This window comes from Sapajus apella, unplaced genomic scaffold (genome assembly GCF_009761245.1).
Source record: "Sapajus apella isolate SASKATOON/1434 unplaced genomic scaffold, GSC_monkey_1.0 scaffold1, whole genome shotgun sequence".
Taxonomy (NCBI): Eukaryota; Metazoa; Chordata; class Mammalia; order Primates; family Cebidae; genus Sapajus; species Sapajus apella.
This window is the reverse complement of record NW_022436941.1, coordinates 76,629,535-76,637,813: the sequence shown is the minus strand read 5'-3', so window position 1 is coordinate 76,637,813 and position 8,279 is coordinate 76,629,535. Positions and strand designations below refer to the sequence as shown.

General features: G+C 46.6%; 1 pseudogene; it reads right to left on the bottom strand.

Annotated features, from left to right (window-relative positions):
- Positions 1 to 96: 96 nt before the first annotated feature.
- Positions 97 to 4,919, bottom strand: LOC116558162 (annotated as a pseudogene).
- Between the last annotated feature and the right edge of the window lie 3,360 nt (positions 4,920 to 8,279).

Sequence of the window (8,279 nt, the reverse complement as noted above, 5' to 3'; positions counted from 1 at the left end):
ATTTTTTTTTTTTCTTTTCTTTTTTGGTGTCTTTTGGACATGAATTTATTAGAGGGGACCAGGACAGGTGTGGGTACAAGCTGCAGGCTGGGAGGAAGGGGCAGGAGTGGCAACACGGCTGGTCGTGTGTGGGTCAGTGGGCCAGCAGGCGTGCCATTCTTCACTCTGCAGAGCTTCAGTGCCCAGGGCGTGGTGGAGGCTTTGGGAAAATGCAGAGGCAGCAGGTGTCAGGTTCCTGTTGCATCTAGGCAGGCAAGACAATGAGAAAGTCCCCGCCTCAGGTGTTTTTGAACCCTGAGAGAGAGAATTTTGGGAGGGAGGGCGATGACACTCTGAGGTCAGAGAAGAGCACTTGAATGCCGCAGGCTTAACTGGGTGGCAGCTGCGGTGCTGGGGCAAGCCGCAGGGGAAACAGTGGGGCGGCGGGAGGCCAGGGCCCCAGGGAAGGCAGACAGGGACCTGTGGACAGATCCTCTGAACCCCGCCATGGTGGGGGTGCTCACCCCCAGAGTCCAAGCCCAGTGGAATGGCTCCTTTGCCATGACCTCCTCACAGCACTGGTGGCTCACGACCGCCCAGAAACCCATCGTGCCCACAGCTTATCCCTCTGCTGCAGGAGCTTTCCCACTCGTAAACACCAATCTTTTCCGAGGGCCCATGGAAAAATGTCACGTTTGGGCCCCTCCAGTTCCTCCTCAATGTCATATGTATATGGAGATATATATATATATCTAAATGGCTAATGATGGCTAAAATTCACAGATGTGTAAATGCATACAGACACAAAGTGAGTTTTACTCTATAATGATCACGAAAGTAATCTAGGGAGCACAGCTGTGAAGTCTTCCCTCGTAGGTCCTCCCAACCTCCTCCTCCTTGGGGGTCCAAGGCCTTTCCTGCCTCTCCCTGCTTCTGGGTTCTTTCTCATAGTGCTGTTCTGTTTCCCTCCCAGTCTTGCCACCACCAGGCTGTAGCCCTTCAGCCAAGTCCTGTCTGGGGCAGTAGCTCTGTGGCGTCACACTCTTCTTAGTCAAGAACAAACACCAAAATCTATTGGGTTTTCAGCCAGTTCCCTCAACAAACAAGCAAGCCGTAACAAAAACAGAAGCCACCTTTGATTTCTCTTTCTTCTACCTCCATATCCCATTCATTAGTGACTACTGCCACTTCTGCTTTCAGAATAGGTCCTGAATGTAACCCCTGCAGCCACCTCTGTCTGGTGGTTGCCATCTCAGGCCTTAGCAATTGCAACAGGCTTCTGTTTGGTCTCCCTGCTTCCACTTCTTCCCTGCTATTGTCTATTCCCAATGCAGCAATCAGAGTAACCTACTTACACTCCTCCAAAATCTTCTCAGAACATTTACAGTAAAAGCCAAGCACCGTCCCCTGGCCTCCGCAGGGCTGGCCTCCTCCCTCTGCTTCCTCCAGCATTGTGCCCTGGCCATGCTGACCTTCTTGCTCTTTCCAGGATATGTCATCCTTATTCCCACTTTAGTGCTATTTTCTCTGCCTGGAACTGGCTTCCTCCAGAAATCTGCATGGTTGCTGCTTCAGATAGTTCAAGACTCAGCCCTACAGTCACTTCCTCAGAGAGAGCTCCTCTGCCCATTTGTTTTAAATAGCCTCCCTAGCCTTCCAGTCTCTCTCTAGCCCCTTAACCTGATCTGTTTTCTCTCAGCACTTAACCATCTCGTGTAAGGATGCTGGCTTCCCATGGCAACATAGAATCCATACTCCTCCTTATGTACCACAAAGTGCTGTGCGACCTGGTTCTCGCTCCCCCTCTGACATCATAACCCTCAGCTCCCGAGGGGCAATTCTCTTTGCCGCACCACAACCCATGCACCCCTCCAGCCACACTGACTTCCTGTGTTCCCAGAACAAAGCAAGCAAGCTTCCACCTCAAATCTTTGCATTCGTGATTCCATCTCCCTGGAATGCTGCTTCTCCATAGAGCTTTCTGGTATGTTCCCTTCTCAAATGACAATCGGAGGCTTTCTTGACCATTGTATATAAAATAGCAAGCCCTTCATCATTCCATACTCCTCTTATCTGTTTTATTTTTCGTGGCATTTACAACTACCTGGTGTGTGTATAGCTATTTATCTGCTATGTGTTCTTAGCTCCTTGTTAGGCTGTCAGCCTGGGGGGAGTTCGACTTTGTTTTGTTTACTATTGTCTTTCTCTGCGAGTCTCAGCCTCATTCACATCAATGTCACTTTGAGGATGGCTGGGTGCAGGGAGGCACTGGAAGTACCAAGAGTCCTGGAGAGACCCCTGGCCATGCGACTGTTTTTCCTTGTCCGTCCCTCTTACCAGTGTATAAGCTTCCTAGTGGCAGGGCCCAGTGCATAGTGGGAGCTCAAGAATCGTTGTAGAATGAACAAATGAATAAATAAGTACTGGAAGCTTTTGGACAATTAAAAAGGATGTTTTTGCTTTTAAAAAGAACTTTCCATGTTTTAAAACCCAAATGCAGAATAATGGTATGAATTGCTAGTGAGGAAGTACCTTTTGTGAAGGTTACCGCTAACATTGAAACCTTTTCCCCTGCCTAGTAAAATTTTTTGATGTCTTCCCATTGTTCTTCGGGTCATAATGCACTTTCAGATGGCTCCTACCCCTTTGTCAGCCCACTGTCCCTTGCTCTGGGTCTCAACCACACAACTCTCCTTTCAATTTCTCCTACCCGAGTTCCCTCCCAGCGCAGGGTGTTTGTCTACAAGGCTTCCTCTGTCTGGATGCTCTGGCTCCCTCACTCTCCAGAGTTAACTCCTCCTCAGATCTTCAAGGGAAGCCCTCCCTGACACTTAGGCAAAGGGGATGTGCCCTCAAATCACCAGGTACCTCTCCTGCACACCCCAGATCACAGGTGTGGCCTAACGTGTTTGTGTGATTAATTAGTTAAGGAACCCATCAGGGGGAACTGGGTCTGCCTTTGCTTCACCATTAACTTCTCTGGAAACTAGCACTACCAGAAACAGAATAGGCTTTTCAGAAATATTTGTAAAATGAAAACATTACTTAATGATATAAAAGCTACATTTTTTTTTTTTTTGGTATAGCCTCAATTTTAGTGTAAGGCAGTGAAGGTAATTGTTAAAACAGAAATCAAGGAAACCCATTGAGCTCTTAAGCCCTGTTAGAAGACAAGAGATGCCGTGGTGTATCTCCTGGGCTAGGACACAGGGCAGGTGAGTTTCCAGGGGCAGAGAGAGGATATGAGCTTCACAGCAGCTGAGACCTGTTCCTCCGACTTGGGCAGGCATCATTATTTGAAAGTACAACAGGGCCAAACCTTCAATCCAGCAACACAGCTGGTGCTCAGATTTTTTTCTTTTTAAAACAACATCGTGTGGAATTTTCTTTATGTCTTTTTACTGAAATTCAAAGGACAAGAATAAGAATAGAAGAGATCATTGAAATCAGCTCAACATAAGGTAAGCTTTGAGCCATCAGCTGTGTCCCACTGTGAGCTGCCTGTTCTCGACTGTGCATGGGGGAGAAGGGGGTGCAGAGGTCAAGGTGTCTCTCCTTGTCGGGATGGTGTGGAGGTGTTGTGTCAGGGATGGCGTTCTTAGGTCAGTAGGAGCGGCATCTGTCTGGTGACCTTTAACATGCCTTTCTACCTGGAAACCCCTGAGAGTTTATGCTCGTGCTTTGTGTTCGTCAAAGCTTAAATCCCCTTCCTTAGCAAACCTTTGCTGGAAAGATGAAATCAGTGTTTGCCAGGCCTGCTGCTCATTGGAACCAGGTGAGGAGGAAAACTAGCACCCACTTGAGACCAGTTAAATTAGAACATGTAGGGTGGGGGCCCAGGTATGGGTATGTTTAAAAAGCTGCTAAGTAACTCTGAAGTGCAGCCAGAGCTGACAGCAACTGTGAAAGGTGTAGCTCCAGGGACAGCTTTCCTTTTTCTTGTCTTCTGTGCTCACTTGGTTCTCAGGCTGAATCAAGCTTGGCCAAGCCATGGCATGCAGGCTGCCAGCGGCCCAGGACAGCTTTTAATGCGGCCCAACAAAAATTCACAAACTTTCTTAAAACATAATGAGATTTTTCTGTGATTTTGAGAACTAGCTTATCAGCTTTCATTAGTGTTAGTGTACTTGATGTATGGCCCAAGACAATTCTTCTTCCAATGTGGCCCAGAGGAGCCCAAAGATTGGACACCCCTGGGCTGAATGACCGTAATGTGTGGCAGGCCGACTTCTGAGATGGCCACCAACAATCCTGTCTCCTGGCATTCCGGGCCCCTGCAGGGTGCACTGGACTTGACCTCAGGTCCAGTTAACCATCCAGAGTAAAATGGCTAAGACCATTGAAAGAGTGGGGAAGGGGAACTGAAGAACCCTGCACGAACTGAAAACTTGTATGCTCCATCTACAGTTATCAGTGACTTCTGCCACCGCAGGTCCCTCCCCAGATCTAACCCCAACCCAGGGGGGATGGCTTAGGGCTTGTTGGCATTTGGTGCCCTAAGCATCCTGGATAAAACGTTTCTTCAAACCCTTCTCCTTTTGATCTTCTCTTGACCTCACCTGGTGGTCTGAACTGGGAGCTGGCATGGCGCTTGTCTCTCTCAGCTAGAGAAAATCATCCCTTCATAGCAGAGCCAGTCAGAACAACGTTCTCCACAGTGTGGCTTCCGAGCCGCTTCTCTGGATCATGACTACATTCATTGCCACGGTGTGAACTCAAGCACCAGGGGCCAAGGTCTTTCTGGGAGCCCTGGGTCTGGCAGTGGGCTCCTCTGGCAGAGCCCACGTGCCCTCTCTGGGAGGGAGAACAAACTGAGCCTTCCTGACCACTGGGGCTGCTGGCATTTCTGTTTCGAAGTTTGGATTGCCAGGCCAATCAGCACCCACTTCCTTAGCTCTGCCCCCAGCATCTGAGGAGCTGCTCTGGGGATTCTGTTCCATGTCCCCAGTTTCCCCCACCCCCAGAGGGCCGGCAGCCCTTTTGTTGGTTTGGCTCTCAGCTTAGATCATTGAAGCGATTTCAGCTCCAACTGGGCAACACTCAGCATTTCATTTATGTCTTGGCAAGGTTACCATGTTATTACTTAACTGTGCCGCTGCTACTCAATAAGTGGGAACTGATTGAAATAACCACAGGAGTTGTTGGATTCCCCTAATTTTAGCACAGAGTTAAAGCTCACTCCCACAGTTGGAAGTTAAAATAGGCTGCCAGCCCACAGAGATGCCCACCCACCACACCTAATTGTCACCCCACAGATGCCTGTCATGGAAGGAAACATGGAAGGCTGCAGAGAAGTTCTTAGAAGCAAGTTCTTCTCCTTGGTGGATGCCTGAGGTCATTTTGGTCGGGCCAATTTCTTTGAGATGGTAAGCCTGGGGAAATTTGCATGCCTGCTTTAGAGGCTCCTGCTTTCTTCCCTGATTTGTCTGATGGGCAATCCAAGTACAGAGTGCGGATTAGAATAACTGCAGAGAACAGAAACTCCTGTCTGGAGGTGCCTCCTTAAATGACTCATTCCTGGAGTCCAGATGTGGGGAGGGCAAAGACCCCGAGAAATCTATGTAATTTGGAAAGCAGAAAAGAGACTTAATCCAAGTTAACTTGCTTTCTCTTGGTGTCATAGCAATCGACCACAACCCAAATGCCACCACTTGAAGTAAATTTGAAGTAAATTGCTTCTTGTGAAACTTCCCCCATCCCGGAACACCCAAATGGTTTTTTGTTTTTTACTATTGAAAACTAGATATTACTAGATATGTTTTGAAGGCTTCTGTGAAAAGTAATTTCTCATGGTGAGCCCGCTGAACGGTTCTCATCCCTGTGAAGTTTTGTGTTCTCTTGCACCTACTTTAAGCCATAATCTGTCCTTAACATTTTAGTATAGCATAGGCAGTACTGTCAAGGGCAAAGTAGGGGATGAGAACGTGGGGATTTTTAGAGAAAGAGAAAGGCTTTATCTGCCAAGTGTTTCCTAAGGGGACCCTGGGCAGCCTCCAGAGTTCTTGGCAGTGGACAGATCTGTCTCCCAGGCTTCACGGCCTCACAGCTGGACTGTGTGGGAGCCTCCTGACACTGGTTTTGGTGATTAGCATCAGATTAATCATCTTTAGAGGTATCTCCCTCCATGCCAGTCTCTTGCCCAAAAATGTCCAGTGACTTTCTATTGCCTACAGGATGAAATCCAAATCCCCTGGGCTTTCTTTCTTTCTCTCTCTCTCTCCCTCCCTCCCTCCCTCTGTTCTTTCTTTCTTTCTTTTCTTTTTTTTTTTTCTCTCTCTCTCTACTCTCATTTTGTCACCCAGGCTGGAGTTCAGTGGCACAATCATGGCTCACTGAAGCCTAAACTTCCTGGGTGCCAGTGATCCTCCTGCCTCAGCCCCCCAAGTAACTAGGATTTCAGATGCATGCCACTAAGTGTGGCTAATTTTTATATTTTTTGTAGAGACGGAGTTTTGCTATGTTGGCCAGGCTGGTCTCGAACTCTTGAGCGCAAATGATTTTCCCTCCTTAGCCTCCCAAAGTGCTGGGATTACAGGTATGAGGCACTGCACCTGGAGGCTTTCTTTCAATGAACTGGTGCCTAACACTATGCTGCCCTCAGGTGCCATTTCTCCTCTGTGAAAACTCCTTTCGGGCCAAACCCACCATCTCCTTAACACACCTGACCAAACTTACCTCATTGCCTCTGTCAATGTGTACTCCATAAATGCCACGGCTTCCCTCTTCCTGTCCACCTTGCCGAGCCTCATCCAACCTTCCTACCTACTTAAGGCTCAGCTCACCTTGCTGCTCTATATGTAACCTTTCCAAATATTTTGCAATATGTAGTAATTTCCCCCCTTTTGAATTTCTACAAGTACTTTGTAACAATTATCATGCTGGTCCTTTTTTTTTCAGCTGGACTCCTTGTGTGTCCTACTCCTTGTAACTATTTGCTAATTGATTATTCTTTCAGAATCAGTATTTCAAGTACCCCAAATGTGTAGGAGAATATGGACCAAAGAAAGGAGCAGAGAGACACATAGAGGAACGGAGAATTTTGCCTGCAACCACGATGTTCTCAAGGTTAGCTGACCGTGCTCTAAAATCCACCAAAATTCCCATTTTGGGAGTTGCTATGTGACGCAGGTCTGCCCCTGTGGTGTGGGGACCACTTGCTCATGGAGTTACAGTTCTTGCCTAACAGGAACCCATCATGGTAAGAAAAAGACTCAAGTTGGTTCATTTTTTTTAAGGTTGCAAGGAAATCCAGTCCTTAACCAGCTTATTCTCACATTCACTGAAACAGGCCCATCTCAGAACTAAATGATAAAAATGAAAATTAATCAGGACTCCCATGGGCCTCACATATGGTGGTTTTGAATCTGTTCTTTTTTTCACTATCATAATTGTTTTTTTAAACTCATTTTCTCTGGTTGAATACACAACTGCAAAAAAAAGTGGGGGTAGTGGTGGTGATGGAAATGAATAAACCCATGGAAACAGTGAGACATCTACAGAGACAAAATTAGGAAGGAAGGAAACAAAAGCCATTTCAGTATCTCTGTGCAAGGCCTGCATACCTTTCCTTGCCAATACCCCTGGATCAGGCTTGTCTCATGAGGTAGCAGGTGTTTCCTTGACTCACACAGAAAACAAGCCCTTGGGCTTCTTGTGCTGTTAGGGCGAGTTACATTCAGCACGTGAACAGTGAGCCCTGCTCTGTCTGTCCGTCCTTCCCAGAAGAGACACAAATGATCAAGTAGCTGAGAAAACAGTTCGAGAGGAGGCTTGTTGTCTTCTTAATTTGAGGGAACTTAAAGTAAAAATGCTTCTTGACATTGTAAAGTAGGGTTATGTCCCTTCCATTGAATTCTTGTGAAATAGTCAAATAGGGATAGGAAGCAAGCAACCAGATAGAATATCGTACCCCAGAACATCATTTACCTTGCTAGAACGTTGCCACTTTAACACACAGAAACCTTTTCACACTAGTTAACAAATAGCGTTAAGCATGATTCAAGTCAAGACTTTTAAAAACTTGGCTGATGCCTCTCATTAAGAATTGAAAACTGTGTAAGACTCTTCCTCCAGGAAACTGTGTTCTGACATTTTAATAGTATTGCCTTAGCAAGAGCAGAAAATCCATGAACTTAGATTCACAGAAAGTAAATCAAGAATCCATCCAAAATGGAGTGCCTTTTGCTGAGTGATGGGATAGTTTTCATGTGAGATGTCAGTGCAGCTTCTATACTTGACATAAGAGTTCCCATTAAAAAAAAAAAAAAAAAAAAAAAAAAAAAAAAAAAAAAAAAAAAAAA